This window comes from Triturus cristatus, chromosome 10 (assembly GCF_964204655.1).
Source record: "Triturus cristatus chromosome 10, aTriCri1.1, whole genome shotgun sequence".
NCBI lineage: Eukaryota > Metazoa > Chordata > Amphibia > Caudata > Salamandridae > Triturus > Triturus cristatus.
The window spans coordinates 961,040,071-961,059,173 of NC_140593.1; the positions used below are offsets into that span (position 1 = coordinate 961,040,071).

Here is a 19,103-nt window from a genome sequence, read left to right on the forward strand (position 1 = left end):
GTCAGATTTAGGAAATTAAATATGTATATTTTAATATTAGTTGCCTCTGTGAGCGTAGAGGTCTCTGTAATGCTCAGGTCTTTTAGAATATTCTAAATCATTAAGGAGTGAAACGTGGATGCTAAAATAACCAGTCAACCTTTGCTGCATGTTAGCTGTTTGGGATTATTTTACATATGACAGGGATTGCTTGTGCTGTGACCCAAATTGTTTTGAATGCATGTACATGTAGTGGTTAGCTTTCCTGTAATATTGATGATTCTCTTAAACTCTCTCTGTAAGGTGACAAATCTGAGATTTTTGTTAAAAAAAATGCAATACTATTTTCCCAGCAAATCTTGTTCTAGATAATGAAACACACTCCTTTAGTGAAAACATCTTTAGCTTATTGGCTTCTAATGTTGCATAAGACCTCTTCCGCTGCATAGCGTTAAAAGCCAGCTAGATAGGTGTCCATGTAATATATTGTGTTCTGGTATCCATATATGCCCAAGTCCCAGGTTTGCTAAGGGTTGCAATAGTATTTATACTGCCCTCACCCCCCCCCCCCCCGCGCCCCGACCACCACCACCATGCTTCTACATTGCCTTAAATCAGTACATCGCATGGTGCAATAGCATCTGAGCCTGAACATTAAACATAGATTAGTGTAAAAAATCTCAGGGTCCAAATCTAAAAAAATGAATAAATCTGCAGGTTAACAACATTGCCTGGATGTCGATTGAAATTCATAAAGATTTCCAGGGTTGGCCTGGAAAGCTGCAACACTCACAGGTTTCCAGCCACAATCCTGCTAGACTTTTGTGAAGTCATTTTCGCCTTAGCAAGTTCAATGCACGTCGATTTCTTTAAGCGAAAATCAGCCTTTCAAATGCACAGACTGAACTAACATTGCAGCATTCCCAAAAATATGACAAATAGACTAGGTACCGTATCATGCACGTAGGAATTGCTTTGTCAAATTAAAAATATTTATTTCGGGTACACAAAACAGCATTAAAGGAATAAAACATTGGCATCGAATCTAAAGCAAACATAAAGAAATGAATCCGATAGAATAACAATTCCTACTTCTGTTCCTCTGCTGTGTTAGTATATAGACTTTAGTCAAACATCAACAGCTGTAGGGTTTACTACACGCGGGTTAGCGGTGCATTTCCACAATGGCCGAGCCTTGTTTTCTTCTGATAAAACAAATCACTTTCAGGCTGGGAGTAGGGAAGTGCCTGCCGCGCACGTTCGGGTGACGTGGCTGCTGTCACCTGAGCCAACGCTGTCTCCCGGGAAACCAATGTCCAATTAGCTGTTGCCTTTGAAGCAGCAAGATGACACTGGGCAGATGCCCGGCTCGCTCGGCAAGAGTGTGCAGTGACACAGACATATGTTGTTCTCATACTCTTTTGCTGGCTTGTGGCTGGATTTCCCCAGAAGCTTTATGTATTTTTACTGTCCTTATTTATGTACATTTACACGCATGTACCTCGTGGCTTTGAAAATAAAGGTGGAGAAATAAAATGTGTCCAAATGTGCGAGCCATGGTTATATTCGTAATTTTGTAACTACATTTGGAAAGTCAAAGTCCATATTATTACTACAGTCCAAGATATGTAGACCTGCTTCTGTTTGACGGTAAATTGAGAACCAGTAAGTTGGTTAATAGTAAAACCTATTATTTACAGTGCTTAGACATGGCAGAAGCACTGCATAAAAATACATTATTTTTTGTTGCGTTTATCATTTTATATAGCCCAGCTGTTACCTATACAGGTTTCCTGGCGCTGGGTAAATGCCAATCCGAGTAGAGAACAGGGCAACAGTGAGCTAAAGCATATAGAGCCACTTTTGAAATCCTAGGAGCCGCCCTAACCCAAAAAATCTGCCTCCCCACATTCTTGTCTGAACTTTGGGACAATCAGACAATTTGCGTCAGAAAAGAGCGACAACTGGGTAGAAGTGCAGTGTTCATCCTTGTGCTGAAAATATAAGGGACCTGTCTTCTGTAAGGCCTTATGAACACAACAGAGAGATCATTCTCTTAGGGAAACGGGCAGCTACCAAATGCATCAAGGGCGGTCGACGCAGATGAATATAGAGGCCGTTGAAGTGCCAGTCGTACAGCAGCATGTTGAATTCGCTTAAGCCAGTTCATGATTCTAAAAAGAGAGCCCAATTGGACACGCTGGCTTTGATGAGGGATATCAATGTAACTGTGATTCAAACCGAGACACTGCATGTTATGGTTTATACCAAGGTTATGGTATAATGTTGTTTGTGTTTACTCTGAGGGGTTCGGGGATGGGAGGGACATCACATTGCCATTATATTGAGCCCATATTTGCTGACATTACCTGTCTCATGTCACTTGAACTCTTGGAACCTTTATAAAATCAATAAAATCTGTTCTAAAAAAAAAAAAAGAGAGCCCAGGAATAGGGAATTGCATTAGTACAATTTTCTTAGAACGGTCAACTGCACCACCATAGGGTGAGTGGAAACAGGAAGAAGTGGTAAGATTTTATGCAAGACACGCAACAGTGAAAAGCAGATGGCCAACAACTGGTTCACATGGTTGACCAAGGATAATTTATCATCCATGTAAAAGTTAAGGCTCTTGGCTGATTCAAAAGTCAGAAAACAGTGTTGTGGGACGGGGCAAGCTTTATGACCCGCATTAGGTTTCCGCTTTCCACACACTCAACAGTATTATTTAATATCATATTGCACTATGCATGAGTGCTTGTATGGTATATGGCAAGCTTAGGTGCATGCAGGTGCTAAATTATGTGACTGCTTTAGCCCTTCCAAAATCTTTATCAGCTCTCCCTAAGTCGGCATCCGATTTGCATTTCAGTCAGCTATGTGGCTTTTCCATCTTTGTTCCAGTGGATCTGCATTCCATCTAGGCTATAAGCTTTGTAATAGACATTTCCTGGATGCTAACTTATATTCATTGTAATAATATAATGATATATGTATTAGAAACATTCAGGTGCACCCAAATGTATACATTATCTAAAATTAGGCTGCAGTTTTTCAATCTCCCGGAATTGCTTTAGTTGTGACCATTCCACAATCATGAATGATCCTTCTCCCCACAATCCCTACAGTTCTTGTTAGCTCACAGTCTCTTGTTTATCGACTTCCCTACAGTCACTCACATTTCATACCTCACATAGGGCCATATGTAGGTAGCCCAATACCGGTCGGTAACGGCCGATTTTCGGTAAATATACCTTTACCGATCGGTATTTAGGCTTGTGAGATGTAGGGGGATCATTTCTGTATTCGGTAATTTACCGAATCGGTAAAATTACCGAATCGGTAATTTTACCGAATCGGTAAATACCGAATACAGAAATGAGATGTAGGGGGAGTGTGTGGTGGGTGTGGGGATTCGTTATTTACCACCAACTGAGAGTTGGTGGTAAATGACAAATGTCTCTGTTAATGCATTATTTGGCCCTTAGATGTGTGCAATGTGGCAGACACACATGCCCTCAGGGCATGTATGTGTGCCACATGTGCACACATGCAGGAATCAGGGGTGCAACAGGGTGTCAATGTGACACCCTGCCACCCTTGATTGAACTCCCCCCATTACCGATTCGGTATTTACCTATTCGGTAATGGTAACTGGCTTCCCATTGATGCCTATGGGCCTCCTGGCCCATAGGAATCAATGAGATACAGGTTACCATTACCGAATCGGTAAATACCGCTTCTAAAATACCGACACTTACCGATTCGGTATTTTTTTACCTACATTACATTTACCGATTCATAAATACCGAATCGTTAAAAATTCGGTATTTATGAAGTGGTAAATGTAATTTACCTACATAAGGCCCATAGTCACTGATCTTTCCACTTTCCTCAGGAGATCACTTTTCTACCCACATAATAATAATAATAACCTTTATTCAGCAGTAATCACAGCCATAAAAGATAAAAAGGCACTACATTTAAAACAGCAACAATTTATTTAAAATTTCATATAAAAGTTTGTGCAAGGTCATAAAGCCAGCCGTCAGTCACACATGGAGTTTCTGGATCTTAGTGCTGCTCTCAAAATGTTCATTACTACACATAAAACGTGCGCTCATTAGTCAGAAGCTGTAGATACAATAAAGCAACATGGGCGTGTCTAAATCTTAAGTCTTTAAAAGGGGTTTAAGAAACAACCTCCTAGGGTGAGTGAAATATTTACATAACAGAACAAAATGTAGGGGATCCTGTGGGGACCTATCGTCCTAGCCACACAGACCTCTGTCCTCTACATGTGAAACAAAGCCAGCCAGGGATGCCAAGAGATGGTGGAGCTGACTGAATCTAAAACGGGTTATTACAAATCTGAGAGATATTTCTCCATACCCTGGCCTGATTTAACTAAAACATGCCCTCTTACCATGGGTTTACTGAGCTTGTTCCCCTCACGGAAGGCCATGGTGTATTTGTAAAACAGCTCTTTTACTATTTTCATATCTCAGGGCCTCATAGTGTAATATTTCAAGAAAGGATTTGCTCTTCCTAGAGCAGCGAGGGTCTCCTTACCATGCTGTAACCATGGGATTTTGAATGCATGGTCTAGTGAGAGGCAGTCCAGAATAACTGAGAGATTAAAAGCTGTCTCATCGCTAGACCAGATCTTCACCCAGCACAACAAAGGCTTGACTGCCGCCACGTCAGTTATATACTTAAAACCTAATTCTTCTTGTACCGAAAATGAGGGGGTACCCTGGGGGCCTTCAGCATTCGTCATTAGGTTATTTTGTGCAGTCTGTAGTTTGTTGACCACCATGTACCCCCAGACCTTGCTACAATACAAATCTTTAGAAATGCAAAAAGACTGGTATAGCTTTAAAATCACCCCGCCTAATCTATGAGCATAATTTGCGAAAGTGCCCATTGGTTTTTTCATCTCCATTAGCTTCACTTCGCATGTGTTTCCAGTTTAATTTTGCTGCAAATAGGATTTCAGGTATGAAGAAGACGGAACCTTAGCTAAAATATGGGTGTCTGCCTTAAAGGTCTTTGATCTAATCGCATGCGTGCCTGTTTCTATAACATACGATTTAGTAAAATTGGGAGACAAATCCAACCAATTCATGAAAAGGACCCACATAAACATTCAAGTATCTACCACCCATATTTTGTCAAGTTTTACTCAATTGTCTGTCAAAATATCCTATATTAGAAATTTGTGACAATAAGTATACATACATAATCATAGATTTACTATTCTTCACTGCACATCTACATATCTTAAATCTATATTGTCAAGCTATATTTTCAAGGATGATATATGTAGAAATATGTATAGTATATCTATACTTATATACTGACTACAATATTTTTGTAGGACTATACTTAAAACACAATATACTGGTAGAAGACCTTTCTACCCATCCACAATTTTTGAAAAACTAAGTCACAGTTTTTTAATCTCTTTTGAGATTATATAGGTTACACACTTGTGTGTGATGAATACTTACATTTTTCGACGTATGCTGGGGTTCTTGAATCTGTGCCACTGGTATTCACAAAGCTTTAGCTGCTCTCTTGCCTACTTCAACTAGTGATAAGGTTTTTAAAAAGGTTTAGGGTTAGTGATTGCAATAATGAAATTGTGAATGTTAATAAACATTGAAAAGTGATGTTCAACACTGCAATAGCATTGTTATTGTTTTATGGATTTGGGGCAACAATTATCTCATAAACGTTTTCCGTTTAAAAAATATTGCACTCTGGTACAGTTCTAACACTAGGGACATTTGGAGACAGATTAATGTAGGGCATTGGCAAAGAAAAGTGCATATCATAATATTTATATGTTTTTGATGTGAACATCTGCATAAGCTGCATTTGCTGTACTTCACAGGATACACTTGATCTCCATAATTGACACTTGGTGATCGCCTCTTTCACAATCTTGCATGTTCCTGAAAACGATATGTCTGAAATTCAACAAGTGATTTTGTGGCTAATGATGTTTGGAAGCAACGTGAATACAGTCAAATGAATATAGGACTTATTTTGTTGCCATTTGGCGAGCTGGAGCCCATTTGAATTAATTTTGAAAGACTTGATCTGCTTTGTTAGATTATACTTTAAGTGTAACATTTTGTAATTCTCTCTTGTTTTACATTGTTACTTTGGTGTTCCCCATCTCCTATCACATTTATACTATGTGTTTGGGTTCTGTCGCTGGCTAGTTTAATAAGTAGTTCTCACTGTTGTAGAGGCAGTGATTTGGGCTTTCCATGCTTTCCTTCATACGATCTGCTTTATATTTCTAGGTTTATAACTCTACCTAGAAGTTTCTTTATTATTTCAAACAGCAATACAAATTATGTTTCAGCATATGAAATGGCAATTTAAGGTTTTTGCTTATGAGAATCAGTAAACAATTCGAATTATTCCTCCTGTTCTCAGTTTTCTGAGTTTAGGTCAGATGTGCACCCTGTTTGCACATGCTTTCTATCTATTTAACCCCTTCGACGCTGCGTGAATTCTCCCGTTGTGAGGGAGAATTAATAAGTGGGCGTGTTTTGGACGGCCCCCGGCCATCCTCCGCACACGCCCACCATGACGTCGGATGGCCGTGGGCCGTTCTGAGCACCGAAGAGGTTAAACACAGAGCCTCGTTTATGGCATTGTGGAGTAGCACAGTGCAACAAGGCACCCTGCTGTGCTGCCCTATGCAATAGTGAAAGGGTAGGAATGCACCGTATTTAGGCAGTAGGGTGCATTCCTGTCCTTTCTGCCTGTGCTGGCACCGTATTGGCAGCCTAGGGCCAACGCAGCCACTCTTGCACAGGCAGGATTGTTTTTGTGTAGGAAGGGGTACCTTCATGCACAAAAACAATCCTACGAGGCATTTTCCTCTTTCGAATGCAGCACACATGGAAAGAGAAAAAAACGTGGAGAACAAACATATTTCACCTTGTTACGCCTCACCTCGGGAGGCATATGGATTTGACGCTTCCCCAGATTTACATCACTTTGTAAATCTGGGGCAGTGTCAAATTCCATGGGTGTTGCATTGGAAACCCCACCACAATGCCCATGAAAGCCTCCTGGGTGCATAGTAAGATGACACTGCGATTTGCGCTGTGTCACCTTACTCGTGATTTATGAGGCCACACAAAGCCAAGCAAGGTGGCTTTGCGTGGCTTCATAAATCTTTATGAGAGCCCTGCATCACGCATGTACCACTTTATGTGGTGCAAAAGTGATGCAGGGCTCTCATAAATAAGCCCCATAAAGTATTGAGAAACAAATCTACTCCTTTACAATCTTTAAAGTTCTTACTCCCTCACATGAACTCAAGTTTCTTGTCCTTAGAAATCGCTAGTATTTTGAATATGACACACCTCTTCAGATTCCTGGTGGCCAACACAGAAAATACTGAGGTTTCTCCTCCCTGCTTAAACCCCTCTTTCTATCCCTCCAAAATCATTCACCATCCTACTCCCCCCACAGAACTCATGTTTGCATTATCCCACAGTGATTCATTTAATAACTTTCTAACAGCCACCAAAGTTTCCACTTTCCCACCATCCCTCGTGTTCCTATCCTTTCCACGATCGCACTTTCCCCGTTATCATCACTCAAGTTTCTACAACTCCACAAAAACCTGACCTTATACCTGCCTCCAAATACAATTAAACACATACCCCTTTGTTTCCCCTAGAATCACTCAGACTCCTCTCCCTTGTCAGGTACCCATTTGTGTCTACTCATCAATTACCCTTTGTTTTATTACTTCTCCTAGTCCTTCAAAAATAACTTCCCATCTCAAATCTTGGTGCACCTGCTCTCAAATACCTGTTGACACTATTGTTTGCATAATTTCATAAGCTGCATGAGTACTCCTGATGAAGGCATTAGGATGCATCACTTGAAACCTACATATCATTTGATTCAACTATGATACATCACAGAAAACTAGCATTGCTGTTTCATCTTCGGGACTGCCAGTTCTGTTTTTCATCTTACTGTTGAAGTGGAAATGTTAAATCATTATTTCAATTTCGGACATACACGTTCCAGCCTGAAATAAAATAAAAATTGAAACTTCCTATTATAAATACCAGCAGTCGCCCAGCTCACCTCCTATGTACGCAGGCAGGATTGAAACATGTTCAACCCACAGGGATAACAAATCTCTCATCACACGTTTTTGCCAGTTGTAATGCATTGGTAAAAATTACTTGAAAAGAGAAATCTGTCCATTGAAAGTGGGGCAGAAGAACTGCAGTGCACATTCAAATCAGCCACAATAAAGCAATACAATAGAAGGACCAGGACATGAGAGACACACACCAGCAGTACTTTACATTTTTTTCATGACTCCCTGCAGGGGCTGTGGATATTATTGGAGCGACAACATCATGGAATAAAAAATTATAACAGCCATATAACTAAACTTTGAACCAAGATCAAAATAAAAATGTGTGGACTAGAGCTAACATGAGTAGCAAGAGGGTCAAAAGTCAACATTTAGAGCATTTTGAAGTACAATGAGGCTGTGTTATGCCATTGCAAATTGGAGACCCACAACTTTGTCTTACTGTGGTGTGCACAAATTACCATGACCTTAAATGGCTAATCGTTTCAAGTTAGAAATCTTGGAATGGGGAATAAGATGCCCAGGGAGCATATTAGTCCACATTCCAGGGTTTACAAATGCCACATGCGCACTATATATTCCTACGATTTACAGCAGCGTTAACCTGCCGCAACACGTGGGACCAGACACCCACAATTTTCTCCCACAATGCAATCCTGTTTTGTTTGCTCCCCAAACAATGTTATTGGCCCCATTATGAACGTGGCATAAGGGTGAGATCTCAAGGCGCAGCTATAGGTCAGTTAGTGGGCAGACCTAGATATGACATGTGGTTCTTTTCTGTTGTGATTTTCTCTGTTTCCTGTAAATGTCGCATTTATATTGTTATGGTAATTAAAATCATTGCTTTTATACCGACAGTGTGATATGTTGCAAGAGCCCACTAATGTTATAATTTTATTTAGCTATTTCGCATAGTTAGGAATGAGATAATGTGTTTTGTGATGTTTCTAGTCTTCCACTCTTCGAGACTTATGGTCAACTTAGTAGAGATCAGTCCCAAAACAAAAATATGATGTTTATTATGTTGCTATTTTACTTACAAATGCCTACCAAGCGTTGCTCAACATGATCTGAGCTCATTCTGATACCATCCAAAAAGTTTCAGTCAAAACACGATTTTTAAACAGTTGCAAGAATGTGACATTTTAATTGTTCCTGCTACCTTAAAATTTATATTGCAACTCTGCTAGTTTTACTGTCTACACGCCATGGTTTTGCCGTAAGATTTACGTTATCCCTTCGTTGCCTTTGTCTTTTGATTTCACTTCTGTGATAGTGTTTCAATTAATAACATTTTGTCACGGAAGAGGTGTGGTGCCGTGGCCAGGGCAACTGACTCTGGAATCTGGGGATCACGGTTCGATCGCCGGCGGCAGATTAGCCCAGCACCATGTGACTCTGGGCAATAGTTTGCTTAATCTTCCCGACGGCCCCCAGCGCCTAGAGACCCTTACGGGTGATTGTTCGCACTTTACAAATGTGGATTATTATTATTTTAAGTATTTTTCTCAAATCTACGTACAATGGAGTCCAGAGCAGAATTAGAGGGTGCCATATTTGTTCTTAGTCATAAACTTCTTCTTAGGATACATATAATCATAAAATGATAACTTAACTCATGTTTCGCCTAGGCTGTCACTCTCACTTTAACATGAGTCACTGTGCCAGTGGATCATGCTGTATAGTATCATCATAATTTCAGATCCATTTCTGTCAGCTTCTTCTTTGACTACATGTTACCAATATTGCAGCGTTTTTGCTTGTGCCATCTTCTGTCTTAGGCAAGAAGATGTGAGCCTGCAACTTCTTGGATTTGAGTACAATCATCTAATTGAAATCCCACACATGCTAAAACTGCAGTAGTTGCCTTGTGGCCTTCTTTAATCCAGTTACCTAAATTTGTTAAAGTATGAGGGATGGTGCCCGAAGCTTTAATCAAAAGACAGAGGCTGGTGCTATAAATGTTGGCATGACCAATATCCAGACTGCCAGTCTTGAATTGATCTGAGGTCTCTTTAATCCACTGCCACACGCTCCTTGCCCCAATATGTCACTATTGGAAGTTCCTGGGGGCATATTTACAATACAATGGAGGAGCGCTGTGTTACGCCACAATTGGTAGCGCTGCGCTCTGACATTCTGTAAATGCAGGGATGTGCCGTATTTACAATAATGTGTTTCCCCCTTAGCATTGGTGCTAAATTTAGCTGCCTAGCGCCAACGCAAGCACCCTTTTCATTTTGTATGTTTTTCTCTCTCTTGATCTTGGGAAATGTTGGAAAAGGAAAAATAAGTGCTGTTCTCCAAAAATGAGTTCCGGAGGCACCCACTGTGAACCACCGGTTCAAATAAAGCACTGTTGTCAACACATAAATGTGGTACCATAGTCAAGGGGAAACGTAGGTAGGGGGATATTCCCTGTTAAACGTGATGATCTACACATTTGTAGACACAAGGAACTATTGGAATTTCAGCACTATCCCCTGGAGACGGGCAGATAAGATAGACAAATTTAGCAGACTAATGTCCTCATGACAAGTGAAGCAGCAACTCAACTGTAAGTGGGTGTTTGTGTCCAAATTAGGATCATGATTTGTGTGTACATTTTTCACATACTGGAGGTATGTCCCCACGATCAGGAATCTATTCAGAAAGATTTATTTACACAGCAGAAATTCTACACCTGTTAATTGACTTTCACATTTTCACCCCCTGAAACAAAGGATGTGGCCAAATTTACAAGTGTAACAACTACACTTACCTCATGGGGAAGTATAGGGAAAATTACTAAGGTTTAATCATTTTAAAAATGTGCATTTATTTTATTGTAAAATATAAATGTAACATTATTTTACACTACAGGTAATAAAATAAAATGTTAAAGCATGGTGGTGGATGGTGGTAACACCCTGCTTCATGGCCTTCCAGCTTATACTAGCTCACCATAATGGCATTCTGTATGCCACTACATGTGTCATTCAGGGCCTGAAGAAATATGATCACATCATATCCCATCTGGATGGGACTCCATTGGCTCCCTTGCTGGCCCACACCATCTTCAAAACCACCTGCATCAAAGCTATTGCGACCAGCACCCCCACTTATCTTCCAGACAAGATCACCATCTCTGGTGGTTCTTGGCACACCTGTAGCTAGAACCATTTCAGTCTGTAGACTAAAAGTGGAAAAAAACAAAAACAAATAAGGCAGCAGGCCAATTCCATCTATGCACCCAGGATCTGGAACAACAGCAAGCACCTGCGGCCCCTTCTGTAAAACCAAAGTGCAAATGGGCAGATAGAGGGACCAATGCCAGTTGCAGCCTCAGGGCACTTTGTATGGTATGCCGCAAGATAACTAATTTGGTTGGAATCTCAATCGATCATGTGCTTGTTAAAGCGCAACTACTCACCCGTAAGGGTCTCAAGGCGCTGGGGGGGTGCAGGTTCCCGTCCATCAAGGAGGAGGTCTGTCGAAGAGCCAGGTTTTGAGGTTCCTTGCGAAGATGGGGAGCGATGTTATCTGTCTGAGGTGGAGCGGATGGGTGTACCAGGCTTTGGCCGCGAGGAAGGAGAAGGAGCGGCCTCACCACATTACTAATTCTTATAAGAGGATATCATGGTGGTAATTATTTCAAGAAAGAAAGCATTACCAGAGACAGTGGTTCAGTATTTCAAATAGAAGGGGGATGCATTTCGCACCTAGTAAGGAGGGTAGTCAGAAATATGCTGGAAACATCAGGATTTAACTTTAAGAAAATACACTATTTTTCTCAAAGGTCATCCTATATTTGTTTAATGATTTGTGTGCTGATGTGCACTAACTGTGGGTTGTTATTTTCAGAAAAATGCTATTGTCTTCAAATACCAAATACAAGCTCATTGTGGTTTAAAAGTCTACATATCCTAGCTTGTCATGTCCTGAAACCCCAGTTTTACAAATCCCATATTCCAGATTTTCGTTTTTAGTAACTACTCACATTTTGTCTCTAAATGAATTATAATTTTCTAAAAATACTCCAATGTTCTTAAATGTCAGCATGCTGGAGTCTGTAATTTCTTGTTTGTCCTGAAATACTTTTGTGTCATTTTCTGAAAAGAATTCTCTTAATTATTTAGGAAAACAACTCCTCTCCTCCCCAAACACCGGACTGTAATTTTATGACAATACATGTTTATTCTCAAACACCATCTTGGCAATTACAAATAATACCCGATTGTCTTGAAATATGAGCTTGTCTTTTGTGAAAGAGCATGTCTGTAAATGTTAAAAAATGCACTGTACTTGCCTACAGAATCTGTTTCTTAAACATAATGCTACATATTAACAGGGTTCTTAAAAAAGCTATTTCTTCTTTTTGCTAAATTGGTTTGAAAGTTAGGGTTAACAGCTGTCAAGGTTCATACCAATGAGCCAAGTTTGCACTTGTATGTTGAGGAATTCTGTGTTGGTTGGGTTAAGTTTCAAGCAGACACTGGATATTCGGGTGTGGATGATTTGCAAGAAGTGTTTGAGGCCCTGAATATCTGAAGCAGAGGAGACTTTCAGGTAGAGCTATGTATCATCGGCATATCGGTGAATATTTGATGCTGTTATCTGTGAGTAGAGCACTCAGCAGTTCTTTGCAAAGGTTAAAAGTGACAGCATGGAACCCTGGGAGACTCCGCAGGTGGTAGGTATCTTTTGTGACCTGGAGTTGCCCGTGTGATGAAATTGGAAAGGTAGGAGGAGAACCAGTGCAAGACAGAATCCACGAATCCCATTCGATACTCCAGGGTATGTATGAGTGTGGGATGGCTGACTGTGTCAAAGACAGCTGAGAGGTCCAGCAATATCAGGAGGCTACATCTGTGGTCAGCATGCCTCTTCAACGATGTGCTAGGTAGCAGTCTCCTTGCTGCAGCGCGATCTGAAGCCAGACTGGAAGTCATGCAGAAGACGAATAGCATTAATGTGATCTTGGAGTTTTCAATGACCTTTCTGATGAGTGGTAGGTGAGCGATGGACCGATAGTTGCCAAGGTCATCAGACTCTAGTGTATGTTTCTTTAGGAGTGGAATGATTTAGCCTCTCTTGAAACAGTCTTAGTAGAAAAAGTGGGCTTAGAATACTCCAGTGTCTAGGTTATGGGGCATCTTCACGCTGATAATCTGTTGTCGCAAACTATGGCTGGCTTATACATGACCAGAAAGCCGTTACCCTTACCCAATGTGTAGAACAGCCTACACTTGGTGCATGACATACCTTTGAGTTACTTTTTGCATCTGTGCTGGCTATCAAATATCTACCTGCAACATATTGTGTGCTTATAGCACTCACAAGTTACCATTAAGTTGGTCCGTCCAAGATACACACAGCTACCAGTAGCGGCTCGTGGAGGGAGTGCCGCAGGGTGGTGGAGGGCAGGGTTGGGGGTAGTAAACTCTGGCTCATGGCAGACTGGAGTAATGTAAATAAATAAATTAAATGAATTTCATTGCGCGCGCTGAAATGCCAAATGCGTTTCAGCGCGCGCAAGGAAATTCGGAGGGATTAAAAATCAATCTAGTCAGCCTTACCTGCAGCTTCCATAAGAATGATTGTGTTTTGGAGCTCATCACTTTGTTCATTGGCTGCCAATAAAACTGTGATCCATTTTAAAGTACTCTCTTTAGGCCTCATTCAATCTGTCTGTCAATGAGTCTATTAATTCCACTGCCTAGAAATACTGTTATGAACTGGAAAGGATTCTTGGGAGCCAGAAAATCAGACCAATTCCAAGTTTGACCTTGAGGGTCCATTTAAGAATGGGGAATTGCCATTGAATCAGATTTTCTGTATAACATAACATAACACGTGTATTTGTAAAGCGCACGTTCACCACTACGGGTATCTTGGCGCTGAATAACAGATGTTTATTGTTACCCAACTCAATGGTACTCATTTTATCGACTTCAGATGGATGAAAGGCTGAGTGGACCCGCCGGGATTTGAACCTGTGACCATGAGGTCGAACACAGGCCCCTGCAGCAGACGCATTAGTCCACTGAGCCACCAGACCCGGCTCCAATTTCCCTGGTAATTTATCATGCCTGCCTGGATTCCCCCTGGAGTTTGGCTGCTTTGAGCAGCTGGAACCCTTGCAGACAGTGTGAGGTCCTGTGGTTTCCCCACATTACTCATAATCCCACCCAATCAGGGATTAAAAGGCCCTTCGAAGAATACAAGTAACGTGTAATGAAGGTCTTTGTGCAACATGCTCATAACAGAACTGGCCCAGCCTTCCTTTCTGATTTTACAGTCCCCCAGGTTCCCATGAGAATATAAAGATCTAACTTGTGATTTTTTTCGTGAATCATGCCTTTTTTCAAAAGAGCTTGTTGCTAATGTAGAGGTCCCCGGCTGCCAATTATGGAATGACCTCCCCCTTTTACACATATGTAATTATATCCTCTTTTGTAAAGGTTTTAACATTGATCATCTTTACTGTTAACAATTCTGTGGCCCTCTTCTTGTTGAGATAGATGTTTACTCTTTTGCTTTTCTTTTTATTTTTTAGTCGTGTTTCATCTTAACTATAGGATACTGTGTTTTGAATTTAAGGGGTTGCGTTCATTCTTTAGGATATGATGAGGGACTTGCAGATATACTCTGGGTTGCCGCAATAGACTTCAAGTTTAATTCTACCTCGGTTGCCTACATCATGCTGGGATTCACTTTCTCCTGGACTGAAAGTGGAGGTTGTAGGCCAAGAAGCATCTCTACTCCAGCTTCAGCAACGACCACCATCCACTCTTTTTGCAGATGAACACACAGAACTACTCCTTCTGCAGCTGAAAGTAAAACAGGCAATGCTGTACACAGTAGCCGTTGTCTGGATGCTAGCCCAACATCATATATAGGAGCACGGCAACAAAACTGGAAACTCATATATTAGTTAGACATTAGTTTATCCCGCTGATAAAGTTCCTCTGAGATTTCATCTGCCGTCTCTCAAGTATTTTGATGTCTCCACCCAGTGTCCCCGCCCTCTTCAGAAAGTCTTCCAATCATGAAGGACGTATCTGTCTTCACACTTTCACTTGACGACAGTGCCAAACTGGATGCTGCACTCACCACCAAGGAGATAATGACTGCTGTTGCAGCCTCTCCGTCCGTCTGGGAAATTCCCAGGACCCAACAGAATTCCAAAGGCACTCCGAAAGAAACTAGCTTTGGTACTGACACCCCACTTGCTTAATATGTATGAGGAAGTGGCGCAAACTGGTGCCTTTTCCCAGGTCTCCAACTGGCCAAACCACAGTTCCCCTTGAACCCAACATAGACCCGGACCACTACTCCTCTTATAGGCCGAGATCTCTAATTAATGTCAAGCTAAACATACTGGCCAAAGTGCTAGCCAATTGCGTAATGTAGAATATTTGAACGCTGGTCCATCCTGAAAAGAACGGCTTCATGCACAGCTGGGGAAGGAGGCAATGCCTCTGACACGGACACCTAGCTTTTGCCAAGTCGGAGTAGCTGCAATACCCTGCAGCCTTAGTCCTCATCAATTTCAAAAAAGACATTTGACTCCATCTACTGGTCTTTTCTTATGATGACACTGTGTAAAATGAAATTTGTCCCACACTTCCTTGCCTATGTGTCTGCACTGACCCAAAGGCACAGATTAGGGTTAACCAAGTGTTATCCAACCCATTTGAAATACAGAGTGGGGTTCCCCCTCTCCACTTTATTTTTTGCCTTGGCAGGAGAGACATTGGCGGTCTAGGTAAGAGCTGACGCCCAACTCAAGGGATTCTGCTGGCATAATGGATCACAGGACAGGAAATCATAATGCGCGAACAATCTTCTCCTATACTCCTATATGTACAATCCCTAAGACCACTGCCACATTTTTTTTTTTAGTCCTCATTTGTCAAATTATGCTCTGAATTCAGGAAAACCCAACCTGGCCAGACCAAAAGGAGGCAAAGAGGCACCCGGTCTCTCCGCTGGGAGGAAGGATAGAAATATCCTGGCTCAGCACAGATACCTCCCGGCTGGTCGGTACCGCTGGCTCCTCTGAAACAGGTGCCGAAAGAAAGTGACCCCAGCACTAAAGCAGCCTGTGTAGCATATAGTTAATCATTGGACCATAAGGATTCAGTGTAAATGTAAACATAATTTGTGCAAAGACCAAGGAAGGGAAGTAGACAAAAAGACCGCTGCCACAATTGCTAGGGATACTCTAAATCTTCTGAGATGCATTATGTCTACAGGTCAACTGGAACAAGTCCCAAATTGTACAGTTACCAAATACCAAGCTACGTCCCGCTTTGTACACCCCCATGGGGGGGAAGTAGATGACCATTTCTGTTACTTGGGAATGACAGTCACCTTATGGCCCGAGACAGCCTGGACCCACATCCTTGGCCCAGTGATGTGGAATTACCTCCGGGACATGACGCAACAGTCCAAATTACTCCTCTCCACAATGGGGTGCAGAGCCCCTTACAAAATTAGCACACTTCCCCGTTTCCTGTATGTCCTGTAAAACCTTCACTATTCTCCAACCTTCTTCTCTGAGATTCACACAATGCTGACAAACTGATTGTGATCTGTGAAGGTCCCCACTGGTCTCCTGTAATAAGTGTGCCATGACCATACTGGAGGGAGATCTCAGACTGCCAGACCTTTGTACCATACTACAGGGCAGCACACATGCTCGCCCTGGAGAAATGGTACTACGGAGACAAAACAGACCTGGAACTCAGGTTGGAGCTCCATTCTCTTGAGTGATACAGCCTGCTGTATCTATTATTCTACTATTCGGAAACCCCTTTCCACGTCCTTCAAGAGATCACTGATCTCCCATCCAGTGCTGGCACGCAACGTGGAAATACATCCACTGGTCCGGCAAGCTCACAAATCTGACTCCCCTATGGGATGGCACACAGCTGCAGCACGTAATTTGATTACCTGGCTTCCACGACTGGACTCCCATAGGTATCTCCACTCTGGGGGATGTGTGGGCTGGTTCTCAAATCAATTCATACACGCAACTCACTACTGACTTTGGTTTATTAAGTTCCACTTTTTTCAGTACCATAGCTGCGACACGCACTAACAGCACGCAGAGACAAATTAGTAAAAGTTCCAGAGTATAACCCACTTGGACCCAACGGGCCCTAGGATTGTACCTAAGATTTACACAGCCTTACTTTGGAATGCACCAGACTTTATCGGAGGGCGAAATTAGCATGGGGAATTAGATGACGACGATTGGCGCAAGGCATGGCTCTCACTGCACTCATTGGCCATCCTATTGAACCCCAGGGCAATACATTTTAAGTACTTACACAGGACCTTCTATGGCCCAACTAGATCATGGAAAATGGGCATAGTGAGGGCCCCGAACAGCTGGAGATGTGGAAGCCTCCATGTACCATATGATATGGGAATGCGATCATATCCTAGTGTACTAGCAATAGGTTTGTGGACACATATCACAAGTACTTCTGACATCCAAGATCCCTGACCCAACTATGGCAATATTGGGAGTAATGGATGGGTAGACCCCTACCATAGAGCAACGAACACTGGCAGAAATTGGTTTCCTGATTGCTAAATATGACTTAATTAGACACTGGAACTAGACACTGCCGCCACCAATTGATGAATGACTAACTGATATGCGCTACTGCATGAACTATAAGTGGAGGGGTTGCAAACAGAAATATGAGTGGATATAGGGCCCAAGGACCTCCTGTCATGATATCACCAAATAGGCTGTGGTTTATGATTTAGCTGTGGGTACCACCTTACATTACTGCTATCTCAACTGGTATCATGTGCCTGATTTCATTGCTATCTCAACCCACTGTCTCATTATGTTTATTGTTAGGTCATAGAAAACAATTTAAAAAAATTATGTCAAAAAACAAACGAGTGATGTTTGCTTTGGTGTGTCACATCATGTTATTATTTTGACAATCCATTTGATGATAAGGGCACAATTTCCAATAGAAGTAGAGTAATAATTTGCTTGTCCAAAACTAATAGAAAATACTTTTGAGTGGGACAAAAACATGATTCGGTAATAATGCATGGGCAATTGATGCCGCATGGTTCTGTTTTTCCTGGGTACAGTAATGCCCTGTTTTTCAGCATGTCAGTATGGGGGTAGATAATACTACTTGTTTTCCTCCGTTTTGATCTGCAAACCTCAAAGATTGTGTTTTTTTCCAGTACAAATTTTGTCAGGTTTTCCCAATGAAATTTGTGTGGTTAAAGCCAACTGCACCTGAATCAGGTTTACCCGCCTAATCTGAATCAGGGTATCTGTGTTAGCTGGTTGACAGTCAAGTGGCCCCTTTATGTCGCAGGTTGATTGCACTGGTGGTTTCAGCCCATGGAGCTTTGTGACTGGTTGATGTCTAGTGCAATGGAAAGTCCGCGGGGATAATTCTGCCGACAGGTTGGACCTATGTTCCTTCTTCTCAAAGATGACCTTTTACGAAGAAACTGTGCGCACACTGAGCGCATTACAATTGTCTCAGCCCGATTCTCTCACTAATGCACTGGTATCTCTCTGCCTCTTTGAAATGTTGAATAGGGCGCAGAACAAACACTTTCTCGTGTGTAATAAGTCTGTTTTATTTTCTTGCTCACGACTAAAACACAGCTGGGCATGTTTAAACGGCTAAATTAAACATGCCCTGTCTTGCCTCTCGGCTTAATTGTACATAAATACCTTCTCTTCAGAGAAAGAAAAACAGAATATTGTCCCCCGTGTATATTACTTTACAGACACTTGCTAAAGAACACCATGTGTAATATGTAATACCGTTTATCAGAACTATTCTTCAAATCCAGGTGGTCTGAACATTTTTTAGATATAGATTATACACATTGTAATGACAGTAATTATCTAGTGTCTACATCTTACCCAAAGGCAGCAACATATTACTACTACTTTGCTATTTTCCTGCAATTGAAAACCAGCCCT

At 41.6% G+C, this 19,103-nt stretch overlaps 1 protein-coding gene across 1 annotated transcript in view; it reads left to right on the plus strand.

Moving 5' to 3' along the window:
- Positions 1-19,103, plus strand: part of SYT17 (synaptotagmin 17) — a 680,897-nt gene that overhangs the window by 200,415 nt on the left and 461,379 nt on the right. The gene's annotated exons all lie outside the window — the stretch shown is intronic.